The sequence below is a fragment of the Chelonia mydas genome, chromosome 7, assembly GCF_015237465.2.
Source record: "Chelonia mydas isolate rCheMyd1 chromosome 7, rCheMyd1.pri.v2, whole genome shotgun sequence".
In the NCBI taxonomy this organism is placed as follows: domain Eukaryota; kingdom Metazoa; phylum Chordata; order Testudines; family Cheloniidae; genus Chelonia; species Chelonia mydas.
In genome coordinates this window covers 78,322,112-78,346,841 of record NC_057853.1, presented here as the reverse complement: position 1 = coordinate 78,346,841, position 24,730 = coordinate 78,322,112, and positions in this window count along the sequence as shown.

The following is a 24,730-nucleotide window of genomic DNA, read 5'->3' as shown; positions in this document are numbered from 1 at the left end:
CTTTTGAAATATAACACACACACTAAGTATTCCTTCCCTGTTTATTTATCAACATCTTCTGTGGGAGGAGATATAGGAAAAGTAAGATATCCTCCTCAACTCTTGATAAAAGGGCCCTATCTGCCTCCAATGAATTGTCGTTCTTTGTGCCAGAGAACATCTAGAACAGAAGCTAGACCCTTACAGACTTTCTATCTGAAGGAATCTTTGGTCATAACATAAGAGGACCTTATGAGGCAGAGAATGCCATTAATAAGTACCTGTCTTCTAGCCAATCTGAAACACCTGCCAGTAATGCTGGCAAACACACTGTACTTTATCCACTTTGTTTGCATCTCACACAACTGATTTCAGCTTTGAATTTATGAACTGTCATGGAAACAAAGTCAACAATCAAGCAGGATCTAGTGATTAGCAATAAACGACCATTTATTATTTGGATAATAGCCCATTTGTTTTATTGATCATTTCTTGAATGTAAGTACCATTCAATAAGGTATCACTTGTAAGTGATAGAGATGGTCATCAAGTTATACAGTATTTTTAGGTAAATGACAAGTTCCACTCAAGGGACTGAAAAGGAGCTTTTAGCTAGTGAAGTGTTATTACCAAATAAAAGTATGGAATGTTGTACATTGAATGAGTAACCAATAACTCGTTTGTTTTACCACAGTATAGCTTTACTGAAATCAAAGGAGATATGCCACTTTATACCAGCTGAGGATCTGGGCAAGTTTTTAAAACACTTTCCTTAGTCTATTCCAAAATACTTTAATCCAAATGTTTTCCTAATGTCCAGTTCTAAATTTTCATTGTGTGACAATGTAAATAAATTACCTCTATGTAATGCCTGCCTTACAACAAAGCCATGGTTCAAATGTTCTCTCAGGTAGCCAGGAACCATTAATTGTTAAGATTTTTGCAACTAACTCATGCTGTTTTATCCAACCGCACTGACAGCAGGAACATGGGCTTAATTAAGCAAATTGACTACAGAGTGTGAGAGATATAAAACACCAGTGGTGACCATACCCTGCAGGCTGAAGGAGGAAGAGACAGTACGGATATGCTTCAAAACTAGCACTAATATTTTTACTTTGAGGCACAGGGAGCTCTAGTCTGGACTATACCGAAACCTTCATGTTGTGGCAGTTTTCTTTTTTTTGTTTTGGATTCGACTTAAAGAAGCCAGACTTTTCACTTCTGCTGTGAAATAACTGTGCTACCTAAACACCTGGCTGAAAACCCCAATGCCACATTCCTTTCTTGATGTGACTAGCTGCCACAAGGAGGAGCTCGTTACACTTCATTTAGCTTCATCCTCTTACTATTAATTCTTCCTTGAATCACTTTCCATAATTCCTCTCCCCATTTAATGCTGATGCTTTTCAAGTACTTGTAGACATTTTATCAAATCACATTGATGTGCCTCAAGCATGCTTCCTACCCAATATGTCTCCATTTAGATATTAATAGAGGTGTCTACACAAAAAATTGCCTCTAGGCATGAATGTGCATGACAAGTTTCATCTGTACAGACCCCATGCTAAAGCTCAGACAAAAAGCTTGCACTGTAGTGTAATGGAAACTTTACCTGAATAAGGACTTTCTAACTGAAGCCTTTGGGAATTAAAATGGCCAGTCGTATACCTCTCAAATATCCAATTTATTATTGTTATTCACTACCACCACTGCAGTTAAAGCCAAAATGCCCTTTCCTCATAAGCCTCTGTTTTTGATTGGTTTTAACTTTAGCTTTAACTTTAATTTTCCTTAGGACTGAAATTTGATATATTCATCCAGATTTTATTTTAATTTGTATTTAAGTAACCTTTTGCCAGTTCATCACATCAGAATAGTTACAAAATATTTACTAGGAAAAACAGCCTTTTGTATACAAACACATTTCTTTTACATAATGTCCACCACTCAAAGTATGTTCTATTCCCAGCCATTATGTGATCCTGTAATAAAGATGGTATCATAAGTCAGACTGTTTACTCTGTTGTATCTCCGATGAGGTTAAGCCACATGGAGGGGGTGGGGGGGAAAGAAGCGACATTAATTTCACCATGGATTACCAATGAAATCAATGATAATTTTGCCTGATGTAAAAAAGGAATACAAGCTTTATGATTTTGCCATATGTTAATACACCCTAAAGACTAGTTTATGGTATGTATCCACATTCCTGAGAAAGGGGCATCAATTCATTGGGCATTCCAAGAAAGCTTATTCCTCAAGAAGGGTACAAGAAGTCTCAGTTCTGTGATGTGCAGGAGAAAATGCAACCAGCTTGGAGGGAGGGGAAAAAAGCATCCTTATTGTCCCGGCCCTTGTGTGGGGCACGTGGGTGGTGGGAATGGGAGTCTCCATTTGCTTCCTATACAAGTATCGGGGGCAATCTGACAGTAAGTGAGAGATAAGAACCCAAAGCTAAGGCTCCCACAGGAACCCTTATTTCCTTTCTGACTCTGCACATACAGAGTTCTTGCTAGAAGGGGAGAGGCTGCTTAGAGTGCTTTGTCCCTACCTCCCTGAAAACTTACATGAATTGCAAGCATAATCCTTCTCCTATTCCTAGGAAAAGCTTGGGAAGTGGACTAGCAAGCACTGCCTGACTCCAGAGGGGGTGTTTCTGGCAAAGGCAGAGTCATGACCCGTTTCTCCCTCCCCCCGACCCTAAAATGCTTCTACTGGAGGCAGCACTTACAGGTGCAGCAAGACCTACTCTGCACCCTGCAGTGCTCACAAGCATAATGATCCTGACAAACATTTTGATCAAGCAGGCAAGACTTGCATCATTTTCAAAGGGCTATGTTGACGGGGATTTTAAACCTGGGTAATTCAAATGCTGATAATCATTTCTGCAGAGCACCAAAACAGCAGCCAAAGTAGTCACAGCTGGTACAAATCATAGCAATCCCTGAAGCACGACACTTTAGGATGTGCTGTCATTATGAAGTAGTTATTTTACCATATTCCTTGGTTTTGAGAATGTTCCCTATTTGAGTGCAAAGAAATCAATTACCAGAAGATTTCCAGTCATAAGGAGCTTGTTCACTATTACCTCATACCACAGGTCCCTAGTCAAAGGGACTTGAGCATGGGCGTTGCTAAGTGGGAGCCATTGTGCAAGATGAGCTCCAGCATGAGACTTCTTCAGGCTGAATTCAGAAGTCTTCCATTTCAGATAATGTATATCAGATTCTCTCTTATTAATATCAGCAGCTCTTTGGGGACTATAAATAATTTTAAAAATTGTCAGTTTTTTTTAGACAGAGGGCTATATTTTGGAGGAGCAGAGTTGTGAAAAATGCCCAGAAATAATAAGGTAAAGAAGTGGATCACTTTTACAGTGGGACAGGTGAATAGGTATAAGATAAAACTGAGTCCATAGCCCTGTTTGTTCCTCCAGCAGTCATATTCTGTAGAAAAGCTTCCCTCAAGCACAGTTATAAAATCATCTATTTTAGTAACACTAAATCTCTTTCTCCTTTTGGGATTCAGCTTTACTTCTTGAGAGAGACATATGCACAGGCAGGGGTGAAGCTTCTGCAAGGAGAGGCTTTCACTGAAGGCTCCCTGAAGTTGAATTGCAATAGAACTGTGATAAGAAAACTGATTTTAGTTTAACTTGTATTTAGGAATTTAAATTTATAACAACTGAGAAAGAACAGGACCGACAACAAGCAACTACCACCAAATCTGAATTTCAATGAGAATTGGGTACTGGGTCCTTAAAAGCTCCTTTGAAACTCCCAGCTGTAACTAAGACACATGCCTTTAATAACCTTGATCACTTGGCTTTGAAGATCTCTTTCCTCAACTCTCATATGTCTTTGTCTTTTCAGTCTTTGTGGGGCAAGGACTGCGACTTCTGCATTGTTTGGAAACTATGTAGCATATTACGGCCGCTATCACAATCACAGTAGTAAGTAATCATAAAAATTATAGTTTCTTGTAAGAGATCTAAAACCTTACACCTTACTACAGTAGAAGCTCAGAGTTACGAACACCTCGGGAATGGAGGATGTTCATAACTCTTAAATGATTGTGTTTAAACATTATGGTTGCTCTTTCTAAAGTTTACAACTGAACATTGACTTTGTCAGGGTTCCCTCCCCACTCTGAACTCCGGGGTACAGATGTGGGGACCTGCATGAAAGACCCCCTAAGCGTATTTCTACCATCTTAGGTTAAAAGCTTCCCCAAGGCACACATTTCTTCCTTGCCCCTAGTATCACTGCCACAACCAAGTAATTTAAACAAACATTCAGGGAGGGCCACTTGGAACCCTATCTCCCCCCAAATATACCCCCAAGCCCCTATACCCCCTTTCCTGGGAGTGGCTTGAGAATAATATCTGAACCAATTGGTTACAAAAGTGAACACAGATCAAAACCCTGGGTCTTTAGGACAATGAAAAATCAATCAGGTTCTAATTAAGAATATTATAAAGAAAAAAAAGTAAAAGAAGCACCTCTGTAAAATCAGGATGGAAGGTAATTTTTCATGGTACTCAGATTCAAAACACAGAGGATTCCTCTCTAGGCAAAACTTCAAAGTTACCAAAAAACAGGGATAAACCTCCCTCTAAGTATAGGGAAAATTCACAAGCTAATCTGACACCTTTCCTGGCTTTACTTACTATCTTAGTAATTCTGGATGCTATTTTAGGCAGGTTCTTAAGAGATGTTTTTTTTCTGCCCCTGGTGTCTCTCTCTCTCTCTCTCTCCTTTAGAGAACACACACAGAGCACAAAAACAAAGCCTTCCCCCACCCAGATTTGAAAGTATCTTCTTTCCCCATTGGTCCTTCTGGGCAGGTGCCAACTTGGTTAATGGAACTGATTAACCCCTTACAGGTAAGGGGATTCTGTACCTCTGACCAAGAGGGATTTTATATTACTGCATACATAAATGTTGTTACCCCTCCCCTTATATTTATGACATACTTAATACAGGTAGCCTTGAAACTTTATTATGAAGAAACTTACTTATGAAGAAAAATGCTGATTTTAGACATCTTAATTTAAATGCAACAAGCACAGAGTTTCTTTACCTTGTAAAACCTTTTTTTAAACTCTTTTTTTTTAAAGCAGTTTTGATTTAACACAGTACTGTACTGTATTTGGGTTTTGTTTTGTTTTTTGTCTGTGCTGCTGTCTGATTGCATACTTCTGGTTCCAAATGAGATGTGTGGTTGACTGGTCAGTTTGTAACGGTGAGGTTCTACTGTACTTCATTTCTCTATAAAAGCAGAGAAATATGGGGAAAGCAGAATGTTGTGCTTTCCCTTTCTTTCATTCTGAGAAGTTAGATGAGCCAACTCAGACAGTGTTGTGGGCTGGGCTTCTCGGTGGAATCAGAGGAGTTACATACTCAACTCCCAACTCTTTTGGACCCCTGTGAAAATCTCCGCTGTAAAAATTTCTATAGAAATTTTCTCCCCCTCCTCCCACTTCCTCTTGATATAGAAATACCCATTTTGTAAAATCTCATCTTCAGATAAATTACATAGGACATTTTGAATGACATTAGATATCTGTACAACTTGGATATCTGTGAATACATATACTGTGGGTGTACTTTAAAAGGTCCTTCCGTTTTGTGAACTATTACAAGTTCCAGCTGTCTTTTCCAGCATAAATACAGGGCATCTGTCTCATTCAAGAAGTTCCTTGTGTTTTTGAAATATAAATGCAACCACTGTACATGCTACACAACAGACTCAGCCAGCGAACTCTGTGTGTGTGTGTGTGTGTCTAAAGCTGCCATAGTACAAGAAGCTTGGTATTTGACTTCCTGTACCAGAAAGATGTGGGAGAGGAAAAGCAGTAAGAAAAAATAAAAAGATTCCTGCAGAAACTGGTAATTCCCTGGTATGAATAATACAATCTACTGCTTGCTAAGCTCAGCAAGAACCTGTAAATGTATTTTGAGTGTCAGCTTGATAGGTAAAAATGCCAGAAATGCCCATGTGTATGATATTCAGATGTTTACATTTTCACCACAAAAATGCAAATCCAAAGTGTATCTCACAACATTAGTTTGAAAGTCTTTTCTGAGAACTTTTCCTGTTATTTTTCAATGCTTTCAACGTTGAAATAATATGGATGCAAAATATTAATATAATGGTGATTCATCAGTTCACTTTAATTTTCATACACACACAAAAATCTGCCAAGTTAGAGTACACAAGATTCTGGCCCAATCCTGCATTCCTCAACCAAGCAAAATTCTCATTTACACAATGAAGTCAATTAGACTTTTGCTTCAGGATCAGGCCCTCTTTATGGACCATGCAGGCACAGAATGTATTGGGTTCTTCAGTGACTTCCCATATAATTCTTCCAAAGGTAACTAGTTGATAGACATACAGAAATTGAAGACAGTGTTTTTTCCTCCATCACGCTGCCAGTGCAGGACTATTTCCTACAGTATACTGTTCAACCTTGTGTTAAATATCTCAAGTAGACAAACTTCCATCACTTGCACACTGTAAGAGATCTCAACTAGGAAGTGTTTTCTCAATACCCTAAGTTTTCTTTTCTTAATTTTACCCCATTTACACCAAATGCTACCCCTTATACCAACCTAAACAATCCCTATCCCTTCTTGGTGTTAACCAACCTTCAAAAGCCTGTAGACAGTTAAAATTCATCCCCCCTTCTCAGTTGTTACTTAGCCAAGTTGTTCATCTCACCCAAACACTTAATTTTTTAGTCTTAACTTAAACTCTGGTTGATTAATTACTGTTATTCACATCTGGGCAAAGAACAACAATTGCATTTTGAGGAGCATTTTGAGATTTCAAAATTGAATTTCATTGTGATTTGTAATGAAAACCAAAAAAGTCAGATTTTTCTAGGAAATGGAATAATTGTATGTCTATTACAGTAAATTTATAAGAGTGCTAATCAGAAAGTCAAGTAAATATTAGTAAATATTCATTAAAATAAAGTTTTATCAGATGGGCCATGTGAATAACTGTACTGAATTTATTACATTTGGGTTTTGAAGATCAGTTTTTATTCATTCCAATCAATTGTCTGTACAATACTACTCATGTCCATTATATGGTAAGTAGAGAGTATGGCATTTGCTTCTTTTATTGTGGTATATTTTATTATTGCTGTATTTGAATTTAATGGGAAACTGAACACAAAAAGAGAGCAGAAGGCAAGTTATTCTGCAGCCAGAACACATTCCTCCAAATGCTAGTGAGCCCTTAAACCATACATGTACAATTTTCAAATGCCAAGTAATCACTTAATCCCTTCCTCTATGCTATTTTAGCACTTGTCATCTTACATAGCCCTGTTGTTTACGGAGAACAATATGACTAAAGAACACTAGCTTCTTCAAAATATATTACTCTTGGCTTGTGTACTAAAGATTTATATACAAGCAGCACAAGTGAGATATTCTATTATTCTACAAACCTGAAAGTTAAATAAATCATAAGCTTCAAAAGAGAGAAACAAGTCAGTCAGCCTACTAGTTGTGTTATAGGAATAGGGTCTTAAAGTTAGATTGCAGTCCCCTCAAACATTTGTTGTATGCTGCTTTTCAAGACAGAACCCTACACAATGCTTTTACACCTTCTCATAGGAGAGAATTAAGGTACAGCCTTAAAAGTGAATTTTTAAGTGTGATCATCAGAAACAGCAAATTATAAAGTTTTCATTCTACTCTCCATGAAACAGCTTCATATGAGTTTTGCTCAAAGCAAGTTAACATTTTCTCTTTTTTTCATAGTAATGCCAACTATCACCAATAGGAAAGATTCTAGAATCAGAGTTTAAGGGGTAATTGGGATGATGATGATGTTGATGCAGTATACTGAAGAAAATAGAGTTTATTCTTCTGTCTTTATTTTGGCTCCATAATATTAACAGCAAAATCTTATTGGTCTTCAGTAAATTGAGACATGCTCAGAAGACAAATGGGAAGCAGATAAATAGTTATAACAACAAGACGCACAGATGTACGTTGTCATTACTTTAACAGCGGCTGGCATCTGTGCCTGGAACAACAGCTACTGCCACTTGGAAGTCATTTAATCTTGCAATAGTTACTGTATTTCCAAAATGGCAGAGACTCCTCTGATCAACTATTTGAAAATGACAAAGGCTGGAAGAAATTGCCAAAATGTCGAGATTTAGCCAAATTATAGGAGCTCCTTGGGAGAGAAGCAGTTAGGGATGGGGGAGGAGAAGGAAAAGACGACTAGAGGAGACTCAAGGTGTTTAGAATGTGAAGTTCTGCTAGAGAACTGATTGTACTGTGGGGAACATAGGGGTCAGATTATGGGGATAAAAAAGGGTGGTGTCATGGAAAGGCTGAAGACTTCCGTTTTGTGGAAGAGGAGGAAAGTAGTTAAACACATCAAGAGACTTGGGTAAACATCTGTATCCACTGCCATGTACAGAAGCTGATCCAATGATCCTTGTTAATATTTAATATTTGTTAAAATCATCAACTTTGTTAATATCACCAGTCTTTTGTGTTTACCCTCTTCACAGGAATTCAGCGAGACTTAATTCATGCATGTAATGTGTGTCTCAACCTAAAGATCTCACAATACTACATACATGAAAGGTAGTACTCTCATCATTGGATTTGGATGTTTTTTGATAAAGAACTTAGGCAGTAGTCACAGTTGGCAATGCAGTAATTGGGGTAACATCTGTATTGTGCTGGCTTTCACTGATTTTATGAGGTTTTAGTCTATCATGATTGGTGGATACACTATGTGGCCTTTGTGATATATCTTAAAATAGCTTCTTCCTACTTCCACGGCTCTCATTTTACACCAGCAACTTAGGACTTGTCTACTCAGACACTTAGTTTGTGGAAAGCTGGGGTATGAACCTACCATGCACTAGCCTATCATACACTAACTATCCACATGGACCCTGCTGACATGCCTTAACATGGTATCAAATATCAGAGGGGTAGCTGTGTTGGTCTGAATCCACAAAAACAATGAGGAGTCCGGTGGCACCTTAAAGACTAACAGATTTCTTTGGGCATAAGCTTTCGTAGGTAAAAAAAAAAAAAAACACCTCACTTCTTCAGATGCATGGAGTGAAAATTACAGATGCAGGCATAAATATACTGACACATGGAGAAGGGAGTTACCTTACAAATGGAGAACCAAACTCCCTTCTCTTCGTGTGTCAGTATATTTATGCCTGCATCTGTAATTTTCACTCCATGCATCTGAAGAAGTGAGGTTTTTTACCTACGAAAGCTTATGCCCAAAGAAATCTGTTTGTCTTTAAGGTGCCACTGGACTCCTCATTGTTATGCCTTAACAGTTTGTTGGACTAGATCAAAGCGCACTAACAAACTATTAAGGCATGTCAGTAGGGTCCACGTGGACAGTTAGTGCATGGCAAGTTAGGTTCACACCCCAGCTTGCTGTAAACTAAGCATTTGATTAGACAAGACCTTAGGTGCTATTCCCCAAATTACATCACTGCTCGAAAAATGGAAGTGAATTTTGCATGGGACACACTTCCCTTATGACACTTGTAGAACATAAATCCAAAAAGGATGTGCACCTTTACATTTCTGCCCTCCAACCAAGATCATTTATGCCAGTTTTGCCTTTGCAGGATGCATTAATTTACACCCCTCTGCCCCTTATGCCTCATGATTTTACACCAGAGTCAGATTTGCCCCAATGTCCCTTTTCTTGGAGAAAGACTATTATTATTACAGATGCATCTAGGGGCTCCACAAGTCTGAGGGCCTCATTGTGATAGAAGGTGTGCCAACATGTAGTAAAGATAAACCCCGCTCTAGAGATTTATTATAGAAAACAAAACACTAAAATTAAGCCATAGAAAATTTAGTTTCCTTTAGCACAAACTTCAGAACTGTTCAAAGGATGGTATAAGATTGAAAGTTTTGAGGAAAGTCTGCTACTTCATGTGTATACAGCTTTGTTAGTATTAGATGAATTAACAAGATAAATGTCTCTGATCAATAGTGGATGAAGCAAAATGCAATGAAGAATTTACATCTTACAGCAAAGTTTTTTTTAATCTTATCATTGGTTAGAAAAATTGTGTTGGCTATCATGACCTATTTATGGGCTCAGCAATTCAAGAATAAAATATACAAGGATGCACACCAGCTTCTTTAAAGTTAAAGAAAAGGAGCATTTTCCTGTAAGGCATCCGAACAACTGGTCAAGATTTGGAGTTACTGGTTACTAAAATTTTTCCCTTGATTTGAAATGTCCATGACTAGCGAGGTTAGGACTAGATTTTTCTATCTCAGACTGAAGTAGCGGGTGGGACATGAGTCAGGGAAGTGGTGATTTAGAACAATACAGTAAATGGAGAAAAAGATGTTGGGGTTTCTTGACCATAGTGAGTAACTATGGAGGGTCAAATATACCATATATGAAGGGCAAAGAGGAAAGATATTGAATTCTGGCTACTATGGGCATAGAACTGTAGGATGGTCTGTCAGTGGTGATTTGTCAGCATTTGTAAGAGTGAGATTTGGACTGAGTGAGCTAGAATATGAAAGCTGATTTGGTTTTGGAATACCCAATGCCATATTTTTCACATGTACACGTATTTACTTAAAAGACTGTGTGAACTATGAATGTATTTGAACCCTTATGCATTGTTGGGTGAAAATGCCATACACTTGGGTTCAAGAGACATTCAGGTTCATTAACTTTAACTTTTACTTGAGTGTAACTGCTTCAGCACCCACCTCTCATGAGCACCCCCTCTGGTTGGATGTGTCTGCGTTCTTTCAGTAAGTAGTCCTGGCCCTGATATGGGGCCTTACCCCCAGGGCTTCCTCCCTGGAGATACCAATCTTTCTCCAGCCCTCCAGCTGGGCTCAGTCCTTACCTAGTCCCAGCAGCCAGCCAGGAGCTCCTTCATTACTCCCCCAGTCCCTGCTAGCAAATTGTCTTTCTTCCTACTGCTCTTCCATCCAGGCACACACTTCTTTCTTCTCCAGCTCCAAGCCACAACTAATTGCTGCTCTGTTCTGCAGCGCCTTTTATATGGCCCTCCTGGCTCCTAATTGGCCATTCCGCAGCCCCTCTGATTGGTTGCTTCCTCGCAACCACTCTAGGCAACTTGGAGGACCTCTCAATTGCTCCTTTCCTGAGATGGGTGTGGCAAAACCTTGAGGCCTCCAGCAGGGGGCCTTTGGGCCTAGTCCACCCCATCACACCAAGCCAAAAGCATGCTTTGCTATACAATTACTCTTAAAGTAAGAAACGACTGACATATAGAAAAAGACAATAGCCAGTTACATTCTTCTGGGACATAGATGGGTCATCATGGATTTCTCCTCTGAAGCGCCAACCCCCTATAATCTCCCACATATCATACTCACTCATTAGTTCTCTTTCAATTATCATTATGAATATTACATCTTATGTAACTCATACAACACTGATGTGTAAACTTCAGTTGGCACAAGTTTTGCTGTCCTTGCTATTATGTTATTTCCTCTCTTTAATTGATTTATTTACCAACGATCATGCACTGATCATGCTTGCTTGACCAGGCCACTTTTACCCTTTATCCAATATTAGGTGCTCCTTTTTCTCTAACTGGCTTTTGGTAGCCTATTCTGTGTAACCATTGTCCTCTAATTTAAGCTCATACTATGGTCAAAACATCACCTTTGTCCTATACAGTAGCAGCTGTAAGCAAGTTTAATTAGTAACAAGGTCACCAAGATAACACTCATGTCAAAACTAGGCTGAAGCCAGCCAAGTCAGTACAAGTATCATTCAAAAGTATTCATTTAGAAATGATTCTTATATCAATTCCCAATAGTATCTCCCTTAAGTGTTCATTTTCATACTTTTTACATTATTAGTTTCCAGTTTCTGATATTCAGTCAAATCCATAGCTTTGTTTCCCCCTTATTGTCACTTTTTATAAGCACCAACCATGGATTAGTATATGCAGTTCTGGAGGATTGTGTAAAGAGCTAATTACAGAAAAACTTAAAAAAAACCCAAAACCTTGGGCCCAATTCTCCTCTCACACTACCCATTCAAAGTAAGTCCACTGAAGATTGACGTTAGTTGAGTTACCCAGGTATAAAACTTGTGTAGGTGAAAACATAATCAGATCCATGGTCTTATTTGATTGAGCTCCCTCCAACATAAGAGGCTACCACACTGTCAGATTTTGCATTAAATATTCCAAATGGAAGGAATATTTATATAATTCTGTGCATTCTTGGGAATGTATTACTGTCACACAGCATATACTGTTGGGATGTAAGAAAAATCTTCTGTAATATTGCAAAATGCTAAATATGGAATTATTGGAGACAAATAATCAAAAACAAAATTTTAACTGACTCAATGAGTCTTCAAATTATTAATTATCACCTGTCCTGTAAGATATCACTGAAGAAAACATTGGAGTCTGAAAATAGATGTGTTCGTATGTTGAAAACTTAGTTGTTCACCAGGACTCTGTGTAATTTGTCCACATTCACATATATTTCACATTAGGTTTAGGCATTTAGAGCTAGAAGGCACATAAAAATTTCACATCTTCAACATTTAATTGGTATTAGGAAATGCCTTACTAGCCTTTAACTGCAAACACCAATCGAAGTTGGATGCTGGTTAGATCTGATTGGTTTTAAAGAAAACAGTTATTGGCAGCACATTGTATTGTATCAGGTAAAATAAGTAAAGGCAATAAAGAACATATAATTCTTATGTTATAATAATTCTTTCCCTTTACTTTGGGATATTACCTTAATATAGTTGGATTTCTGATCCAGTTCTCGTGTTAGTTTCCAGAGATAAAGCACAATCCAGTCGTTCAGGAAAATAAAAAGGAGCTTTACATATAGTTTCAGAATTGAGGCCACATCTATACTTACCGGGGATTGTTGCTGCTGTGATCGATGCAGCGATTTAGCGGGTCTAGTGAAGACCCACTAAATTGACCACAGAATGCTCTCCAGTTGACTCCAGTATTCCACCAGAATGAGAGGAGTAATTTACGTTGACTGGAGAGCGTCTCCCACTGACACAGCGTGGTGTAGACACCACAGTAAATAGACCTAAGCTAGGTCACCTCCAGTTATGTTATTCACATAGCTGGAGTAGCATAATTTAGGTCTACACTACTGGGGTAAGTCGACAAGGCCTAACTTACAAAATAACCCTACAAAAATAGATGACAAGCAAGTGTCCAGAACATGTACATCTCACTATTAATATTTACATTTTAAAATATTTTAATTCTTCCTCTTTATTGCTCCCTTTCCCTGAAACTTTTGGCAAACATTCATTGTGTGTGTGTGTGTGTGCGCGCGAGCTTATATATAATTTGTTGGTATACTCATTTGTTTCTTGAAATATTTTAGGCTATAACTATATTTTGTCAAATGAAGTAACCTAATCTGAAGGAATATGGTCTAGTTTGATAAACATTGTCAACACTTGAAACTTTAGGTGACAGTTCAGGAAAACTCCCCTATTCGGTAAGAGAATATAAGAAGATGTATAACTTAAGCACATGTTTGAGTCTCATTGAAATCAATGGGATTGAAGCTCTTGCTCAAGTACTTCCTGCATAAGCACAGCTGTAAGACATACATAAGTGCTTTCTGAAAAACGCCCAATGCAGTTCAAAACTGTAAACTCCATTTTATGCACAGCTTAATCAGTAGATAAAGTAAAATATCACAGAAACTCAGATTAATGATAGAGCCCACATTCTATTGTCCAAATACTAATACAGAGCTGCTGACTCAGACCCATAGAATCCACTTTTACAGTATACTATTGCCCAACAGGAGTCTCATTATCCCTTCTGTTTCTATGAAGTTTACCTCTGCAGGGAAACACAAGCTCAGTGCTTTGTACAAAGGTTCATTCAAGCCTGTTTTATCTTTGTTCCTTTCTTGATAGCACACTCTTCTTTTCTGTTAGGAGACACTGCTGTGGCTTATGACCACGTAGGCCTGTGGGTAATACAGCTTTTTCCCCAAGTACTCCATGCGGGATTCTTGCAGTTCAGATAAACAATATCTATTATTCATTTTAAACCACTGTGGTGTAACAAAGTGACAGTTGTTTTCCAGGAAAAGTAAGTAGTAATACAGCCTGTACTGGGATGCTGACATCCACATTCAAACCATATCAAAAATACTTGCATGAAGGAGTTTAACTCTGATTTTGGTGAATGTTTAACCAATTTGAATGGCTACAGTAAAAATAGAGGCTTCAGAAAGATTTGACATTTGATCTGACATTAAGCATTATGCATACATCACTGCAAAACAGTATATCACTTTAAAAAAACCCCAAAGGGCTAGAAGATGATTTGTGTGTCACTTTAGCTGTACTCAATGCAGTTCTTCCAAATACGATATTACTAAAATACTGTCAGAATCTTCCACACAAACAGTGGAAGTTAGTGAATTCTACACTATTCCACTCAAAGTACATATCTCTCTAAGTTACTAGGGCAAGGCTCAATTGTTTGCAGGAAATTTGAATTTAGTAATTGCTGCCACTGTCCCAGATGCAGTCCTATTGGTAGCATGAACTGGCTACTGTTGGGATGCTTCATTCCAAATGAGTGGTAAATGCAAATACTCTTGTATTTTTTTAAAAAAAGCTATTCCATGGGTACTACACCAGCCAGATTCTTTTGGTCCATGAAAATTCTATGATAGTGTGGGATGACATCATACCAGGAATCTGATATATACTATAACACATCTAGTTTTACTACCGTTATATCTCCTTTGCAACTGTCATAAATAAAGGGAAGGCTAACCACTTTTAAATCCCTCCTGGCCAGAGAAAAAACCCTTTCACCTGTAAAGGGTTAAGAAGCTAAAGATAACCTCGCTGGCACCTGACCAAGATGCTTGGTGGTGGCAGCAATGAAGTCCAGGGACAAAAGGTAAAATAGTTTGTACCTTGGGGAAGTTTTAACTTAAGCTAGTAAAAATAAGCTTAGGGGGGTTTTCATGCAGGTCCCCACATCTGTACCCTAGAGTTCAGAGTGGGGAAGGAACCTTGACAGCAACCTTACCTCTCTGCATGCTAAAAGGCAGACATGGCTAATTGGTTTTCTGGGTTGCTAGGATTTGGTTGGAAACTCATGAGTGAGATTTCTCGGATACTCTGACTTTACACACATTACTTCTTTTCTTCCCTTTGTGTGCAACTCTGACAAGAATTTGGCTCAAATGTTTAATACTTAGGGGTTTGTCCTCTTTTTATTGAATATGAATGCATTTCATTACTATTAATTGGAGTTATACAGAGGTGTCATGGGGAGACCATTTAGCATCAATCAGCTGGCAAAAATGAAATGACGATGGCAATGATACAGGCATATAGACATTACATGCCTTAATGTGTGCACATCTTTTTCCTCATTTAGCAGGTAGGCCTCCCATTTATTCAAGAGTGCTTTATTATGTACATGAATTTTTTGTGGTAGTAGGCCAAACTGCCAGTAGCATAAATTGGTGCACATATATGGACTTCACTGTAGTTGCACTGATTTATACCAGCTGAGACTAACCCTATTTTTTTTAATTTGATGCACAAGGAAAAAATAGAATAAATATTTTCTTCACAGGTAAATAACTATGTGGTTTGCTGAATATTTACAGAAAAGTTTTATTTTAAACCAAAGGAATGAACTGATAGTTTATTCCCGATGGATCAGGAAGAAAAGCTACATGCCAATATAGAAGTGCTTTATTTTGACACTTGATCATTTCATTGTAGCAAAATCAATTCTAAAATGCTGCTGATTAGATTCAATGTCTATTTCCACTCCAATCTACTAATTAGTAAAAAGAGGGCCAGGGTTTAAATACTTTATAGATATCTACAGAGATCTCCAGTTGAAACAGATATGAGACTGACACAGTGACAGTGCAAGCCCCTTGATAACCTTCAATTAATCTCTGTCCATTGATAGGCATCCTATACAGCTACCACGCTAAACCAAAAGTGCCGAAAATTCTATCCCTCCACTTTTCCCCACTAACTAAAATACTAAGAATTTTGTTACACTACACAGCCTAATTTTTATTTTCTATTTACAGTACTTTTTAAAGCTTCATTTTAAAGCAGCTTTTAGAATTTTGGATTGACTATGACAGTGAACTAATTAGTAATCCTAAAATGAATATTTATCCACATTAAATCCAGAGAGAGAAAAACTCATGGATGAGTATAATTCAGTCATTTAATTTTAACCATTTTCTTCAATGACTAGGAATGCCAGTATCCCTTACCATCTGTCACAGGGCACCTCCGTCACTACCCAGTGAACCTCACTGCTGACCAGTTCAGATGTTTTCACAGTCACAAACACACATCGGACTGTTTATCTTTCACCATGGTAAGTATTTATTCCCTCTTATATAGTAGTACTGTGCAACACAGGCAAGGGTAGGCTTCCCTGCTGCCCTCACTCCCGAGCTCACCCTCAGCTTCCTTTCAGGCTCCCCCAGAGCTGCCCCTTGCTTCCTGTTTCCTCCCCAATTATCTTGTTAGCCCAGAGATTGTCTTCAACATGTTCACAATCCCCTAACAGAATTGCCCTTAGGTGGGCCTGCAGCCTTCTCCAGGCTGCAGCAGTGTCAGTGATCAGGATGCTGCTGATAGCACCTTGACACACAATCCTGAAGCCTTATTACTGGTGAGTGAGGCAGGTTTTTCACTTCAAAGAAATTAAACAACATCTAAATGCAGTAGTTACCATAAGACAAAAAATCCAACATGAATGGCCCATAACTGCATTCAAGAGATTTCAACTGTTTTTCAGTCAATTAAAGGGCAGATTCTGCTGCTCTAACACTGAATGAAATCTTGGCCTCACTGCAATCAATCCCTTACTCTGAGAGCGGAGTTCAGTCACAAAGTCAAGTACTAATCAATATGAGTAAGATGAACAGAATCTAGCTCTAATTTTGCTGTATATTTTTTGTCCTGCTTTCCCTAAGCTAGTCCACTGTATGAAAACATTAGCAGCTAATAAAAATACAAATCAAGGTCAGATTGCCACATGACGGAACAGGTTTCAGAGTAGCAGCCATGTTAGTCTGTAGCTGTAGCTCATGAAAGCTTATGCTCAAATAAATTTGTTAGTCTGTAAGGTGCCACAAGTCCTCTTTTTCTTTTTACATGACGGAACAGTAAATTCTAAGAGCAAAAGCCTAAAACAGCATGTGAATTCAGTGTTTTATATACTTAACCTAAATGTGAAAAATAGACTTACAGGAGAGAGAAAATTAACATGGGACATGCAGCTTTTTATTCTTTCTGCATCCTCATCAATAATTGGTTAAATTTTGTACCTAAGCGATTTCTAATGTGGATCATATTTGTTATACTGAAACCTTTTAATAGAAATAATCTCTCTGGCTTTATCATCTCTAAACATAGTACTAAGAACTAGACTTTTAAACTATGTGAATACCAGTACCCGGCTGAAGACATAGGTCTAGCGGATCCTAAATTCCATCAGAAATTCCAGTTTTCCCTCAGTCTGTGATAAGTAGACACATTAAACATGTGCACTACCTTTCCTCTGTAGTGATTCAAAGTTTCAGAGTTTGCAGAAATATATTCAGATCCTAATGTAGCCAGACAACTGTATGCAGGGGACTCGTGCATTAGGGGCTCCATCCTGCCGGATACTGAGCACTCTCACTCTGATCCAACAAAGCACTTCGACGACATATGCTTAGCTGTAAGCATGGGACTAGTCACAATACAGTCAGTGGGAGTACTCATGTACTTAAGTTCTGTCTTGGATGAAGGCCAGAGAGCTCAGCACCTTACGGGACTGAGCCGTAGGACATCATGGCAGAGTACTGGAAGATGGACCGTCAACATCTCTTTTGCTAAAGTGCTCGTCTGACATATACATGTTAAATTTCTGAGCTTTGCATTGTAATCCTGAGGGCAGAACTGAAAGGTATATAGAAACTGTCATATCAGATCAGACCAACAGTCCATCTTGTATTATATCTTGTCTCTGATAGTGGCCAGTACCAGAGACTTCAGAGGAGAATAGAAGACCCCCTTTGGTGAACAATTATGCAATAATATGCTTATGAAGAAGTTTCTTCCTAAATTGTAGACAGCGAGTGTGCCAGAATGTGCTTTGAGAAACACAACTGAACAAAGATTTCTAAAGTGGGTGGCTTAATCTGAAAACCGTCTATGGGAAAAAAGCATTTGAAGATTCCATGGCTATTCTCTCTCATAGGATTTCTCTATCATGTTAGCTCTGTTTACAAAATGCTTTCTCTAACAGCCTGCCCTTCAAATTGAGCCTGGGACCTCTGAGTCAAGCTGGGTTCTTCCCTTCTCACATTCCATTTCACACAACAAAGGTCGGCACACCAAATTATGCTCTCAGTGACACCTGTGTAGGTCAATACAATTAGAACTCCACAAACCCATAGAAGGTAACGTAATAAACTGCTCTGTTGACGTACATGAAAGAGTAGAATGCAGCATGTGGTGTTCAGTAATCACTCTGGGACCCAGGTGCTTGAAAGAGATCCTTTTTATTCCCAATTGCTTCTGCATAATAGAACATGGACTTCTGCAATGCCCCTCCCCCAGACTTCCTGACTGGGAAACTAACACACTTAAAGGTATAGTTTCCCAACCCCCTATAGCTAGCTTGCTCTCAGCTGTGTTGACTCTTCAGTGGCCAATGGGATTACATTTTATCTTTAATCGCTCATGTAATTAAACGTGACTACCTACATACAGGGCTCAGGATTTGTTGTGCAGGAAGATGCCATTTTGACATTGTCCATTTTCAGACTAGAGTGTCATTGCAAACACCATAGGCTCTAGACTTATTAGATAGTACTACCTCATCAGCTAGGGCCCACTTATGCCCTGTTCATACACAACTGTGCAGGCAAGAAAAGTCCCCAATAGCCACATGGGATCTTCTCTAGTTGCAAGTACAAGACAAAGAGCAGAAACTTTGTATCTGATATCCCTACCATCACCCTGGAAAGCAAGTGGCTGGATAAAGGAGAAAACACTGGGCTCTGGCCATGCACTACTCTTTACGTAGGACTGAGCCTAAAGGCTCAACCTAGTCCTAAACACATTCATTTTATCACAAAAAAACCAAAGCATTTTAGGGAGGAATTTTCAGCACTTAGGCATTTATGAATGTCAATTTGTAATCGCAACCCTCCACAAATTAAAAATGAGATCATCTTGCTGCAGTCCTCCCTAGAATAGGCCTTCCAACAGCATCTGTAAGAGTCTTTAGATAAATTTGTCCAAGCCTTGTGATTTATAGTTAGGCAACTATTCCAAGTAATTTACCTATGGTATATTGAGATTTGCATTGCATCTATTTACTTGGTTTAGCACTTGATCAAAACATCTGAGTTACAGAGGATCCACATGATTATTTTATCTAGGTTCTCATTTATGGGCTTATTTTTCTGTTCATTTCAAAGAAAAATCCTTCATTACTCTTATCGCCTCATTTATAGCTACAGCTTCAACAAAATCTTTATGAACTTTTAAATTTGGTGGTAAGAGCTAAGTGATTTTATTTTTTATAGAATTTAAACTGAAATTTTAATTCCTTCGGTAACAAGGTATTCCTGGTGGTAGAGCATTTAAATACATACCAATACTCTCTGTACATTTCTTCAGAGTTTTGGCTTCAAATATCATATATTCAGTCTCTATTTAAATGATTTACTGGCAGACTCAAAAAATTCACTGCCCCAATATGGTGCTGCAGTCTAATAATTCTTTTATATAGAAATGTAATGTCTTTTAGCTCAAATCCAATGCTGTACTTGAAATACCCTCAAGATGATTTATGCACACATTACACATCAATATATGGAATGTGTCCTTTCCAAGTTAATTTCTTCTGAAACCATGTTCCTTTTTAACTATTCAAATTTTTGGAACACATTAGTTGGTTCAATAGAAGCCAAGGCATGATTTAATATTAGCCTACATGTTTCTTGTGTAAACACTATTGCACTGATTTATTTAACTTACTGCTATAGTTCATCCCGCACTTTTGGTATTGAGCAATTTATCAATGAGTTGTGTTTGGACAGTTCTTACTATTATTTTAATATGATTCAAGTGTCAATTTCCTAAACTGTCTAAGTCTCATGCCCTCCTGCATTTTGTTAAGGAAAACCTTCCCTAGCCATGCAGTATTGTTTTTGTATTTTTAACTAAGTGCATACATTTTTCTGTTCAGATAAATTCAGAAGTCCATAATTTTCTGCAAAGTTTGGGCATACATTGGCATAAAAAAGGTTCTTGCTGCAGGTAAAGCAATCATACTTCTGGCAGGTTTACAGAAAAGCAAGACACTTACATTTTCACCTCAGGTGGTTTGTGAAAACAAAAAGGCATTTTTTCAAAAAGGCATTTTTTGCAGATGGAAAACTGTCATTGTACCAGGACAAGCTGTGTTTGCTGATAGAAATGAAAACATTTTGCTCTCTGTCAAAGCTGGGAATACTGGAGGAAATCACAGTTTTCACTTGTGAATACTCAAAACAGAAGCCAGTAGTTTAATTGAGTTTTACCTGAGCAGGCAGAAAGTCACACCAAATTGATTAAGGGCCAAGTTCTGCTTTCAGTTATATATATTATATTGTGACAGGGTCGGGCCAGATGGCTACAGGAGAGTAATAGAAGGCAGATATATTAGCCCCAGGTTAAGTAGGTCCCTTTTCTCTAGGTAAGGTAACAGGGAAGTTTCCAGAACAATCAGGAACCTTCTGGAGACAATTAAGACAGACAGGCTGATTGGCTGCAGGTGTTCTAATCAAGAAGCTGCTAGAATCAATTAAGGCAGGCTAATCAGGGCACCTGGGTTTTAAAAAGGAGCTCACTTCAGTTTGTGGTGCGTGTGTAAGGAGCTGGGAGCAAGAGGCACTAGGAGCTGAGAGTGAGAATGTGGACTGAGGAGTACAAGCATCATCAGACACCAGGAGGAAGGACCTAGGTGAGGATAAAGAAGGTGTTGGGAGGAGGCCATAGGGAAGTAGCCCAGGGAGTTGTAGCTGTCACACAGCTGTTTCAGGACGCATTCTAGACAGCTGTATTCCACAGGGCCCTGGGCTGGAACCCGGAGTAGAAGGCGGGCCCGGGTTTCCCCCAAACCTCCCAACTCCCGGTCAGACACAGGAGGAGTTGACCTGGACTGTGGGTTCACGAGAACAGCCAAACTGAGGGCTGCCGTGAAGCTCCAAGGTGAGCAAATCCGCCAATAAGTGCAAGACCCACCAAGGTAGAGGAGGAACTTTGTCACAAGATAAATATACGCACACACACAATTACAATTCCCATAAGCATCAGTGAGGATACACCCTGCCACCATCTCAAATAATTCTGCTTCAAATGGGAAATTTACCTTCAAGGCCCCCCAAATTCTGTCAGTGATTGGCAATGGGTCAAAACTGTTAAGCATAGATAGAGGTGGATGGAAAAAAGTATGAAGGGAAGTCAGACAGAAGTGAAAGACAGGTGTACTTAATGGAGGAGGCAGGATGGGGAAAGAACTATGGACCTTGACTCTTTGTAGATATAGAGATAACATTTTGACCATACGCATTAAAAAACAAACAACCCTAAAACAATCAAGAGAAATACTTCAGGAGAAGGACACTGATAGAGTCTTATTTAAACTCCTTTGATATTATTGGCATAGGAATGAATATATAATATTTTCCACTGTGTGGTCACTGGTGTACATCATGGGGAGTTAATGCACAGTTGTCATATCACCAGCCAGCCAATCAAAATAAAGCTTTAGTCAGTAAGTATCAGGGACAAGTACTCTGATATAATGCACTACTTCGTATTTCTTTACACCTGAACAAAACAGCCATCATGCAGCTGGAGTGATCTTTAGTCACCAAATCACAGGCTAAGTAATGCAAATAATTTCCCTCTTTTTGATCTTAAAACTGAATTGAGAACTACCCCAGACTGAACTTAGACAGTCAGTGAGTGAAGGGATTTCTTTTTTAATGCTGATTAATGTAAATAGAAAATAATTTCCCACTGTCTCTTAATTAAAGCAGGGTGAATAATGGATTTTTCAGTTCAGTGGCAATTAAAAAAATGTGGGGTCAAACAAGACATCTTGCTTGACCTGAAACATTTAATTTTGATTGAAAATATAAAATGTTTAATTTTTTAATAAAACGGAAGGACATTTCTAAACAAAAAGTTGTGTCAAACTGAAAAATTAAAACATTTCATTCTGAAACAAAGTGTTTTGGACTTTTGTCAGAAACAATTTGGGGAGCTCTATATGAATGCACAAAATGTTTTGATGTCGCTGAATCTCCATTTTTCATGCAAAAAATGTCTTGGCCAAAAAAAAAAAAAAGTCAAAAAAACCCCCCCAGCTCTACTCTTAAATTGGGTTTCTCTTACTAAGGTAATCTGAGAAAGACCTTAAAGAAAGTCTTCTCTAATCTGATGTGTCACGTTTTATATATGAACAACAATTGCATTCTACAATCTTTGTCTAATGTATTCAAATATTTGTTGGCGTTTTCTTTTATTTCATTAAATATAAAAAAAAAACCATTAACTTCTGGCATACAAATATTATGTATGAGGGAAAGCTATTAAAAGGAAATATTGACTATTGAGGGACAAAAACAATGAAATCAAAATTCCTTTCATATTCATACTACCAGGAATTCATATATTAGCATCCTCTAAGAAGGGGAAAATTAATTACTGTACTAAACTCTGGTCCCACTGAAGTCATTAGGAGTTTTGCCATGGTTTTCAATTTGACCCAAATTTGGCTATGTGAAAGTTTAATGAGGATTAAAAAAAAAAAAAAGACCTACACACACCACACTTCTGAATTGAAAACTGACTTTGTTTGTAAAAGTCATAAGGCATTCATCTATTTTATGGTATCAGTAGGGTCCTACCAAATTCACGGCCATGAAAAGCTCAACACGGACCATAAAAATCTAGTCTCTCCTCGTGAAACCTGATCTTTTGTGTTCTTTTACCCTATACTATACAGATTTCAATGGGGAGACCAGCATTTCTAAAATTGTGGGTTCTGACCCAAAAGGGAGTTGCAGGAGAGTCACAAGGTTATTTTAGAGGGGTTGGGGTATTGCCATCCGTACTTCTGTGCTGCCTTCAAAGCTGGGTGGCAGAGTTGAGTGCCCTGCCAGCAGCAATGCAGGCAATACCATACCATGCCACCCTCGCTCTGGCACGGCTGCCTTCAGAGCTGGGCAGACGGAGAGTGGCAGCTGCTTACTGAGGGCCCAGCTCTTCAGGCAGCAGTGCTGAAAGGTGGCAATACCATACCATCATCCTTACTTCTGCGCTGCTACCTGCGGCGGCTCTGCCTTCAGATCTGGGCTTGCAGCCACCGCTCTCCAGCTGCTCAGCTCTGAAGGCAGTGTTGCCTCCAGCAACAGCACAGAATTAAGGGTAGCAGTACTGCAACACCCCCTATAATAACCTTGCGATCCCCCAACAACTCCTGTTTGGGTCAGGACCCCTACAATTACAACACCGTGAAATTTCAGATTTAAATATTTGAAATAATGAAATTTACGATTTTTAAATTCCTATAACTGAAAAAGACCAAAATGGACCATGAATTTGGTAGGGCCCTAGCTATCAGTATACATCCACTTGAACTTTTTGGCATGCTTTCGGAGTCTAACATATTCTAGGCATTAGGTTGAAGAGGAAGGGGGAATATGTATGGAAATCCCCAAAGGAACAGAAGATGATTAACAAAGTGACAACTATGAGGGTTAGAAGGGACCACAAGGGGCTAGTCTAACCCCCTGCCAACATGCAGGATTTGTTGTGTATAAACTATCCAAGACAGATGGCTATCCAGCCTCCTTTTGGAAACCTTCAGTGAAGGACCTTCCCCAACTCCCTTAGTCCTATTCTTAGTACTGTTCTTACAGGTAGGAAGCTTTTCTTGAGATTTAATCTAAAGATGCTATGCTGCAGTTTGAACCCAGTGCCTTTTGTCCTGCCTTCTGTGGCAAGAGAGAATGTTTCTCCATCTTTTTTATGGCAGCTTTTCAAGTATATGAAGACTGCTATCATGTCCCCCTGAATCTCCGCTTTTCCAAACTAAACATAAGCAGGTTCTGTCAGTCTTTGCTCATATGGCTTGCATTCCATCCCTTTGATATCTGTCCTTTTTTAGACAATAATCTAAAATGTAAAGGTTGTAAACACCAAAGAGGATGAGGAATTGTTTAGCGTAGCACAAAACGTAGCATTGGGAGAAAGAAAATACTAGGACAGATGAAATTAAGTAAGGGGAAACTTGGGTTAAATACTAAGAAAAACCTCACAGTCAGACATAATGGTGACCCCACTGAAGTCAATAGAAATACTTTCATTGACTTGAGTGAGACCAGGGCTTTACCATTAGGTGTTAGAGAGTCACCCTCGCCCATCCCTCCCCAAATAATAGTAGGATGACAATTGCTTGGGGATTTAAAATAAAGGAGTGGGCGGGGGGAGACTAAACTATACAAAATATTTGGAAATATTCAGTGAGGAACAATCCTACTTTGGCATGAAGATGGACTCGATTTCCATTTTTTGTTTATTTGAAAAACAGCCCAAATAAGCAAGTAGCCAGCAATCCCAGCATAGCATAAAGCTTTCAAAAGAG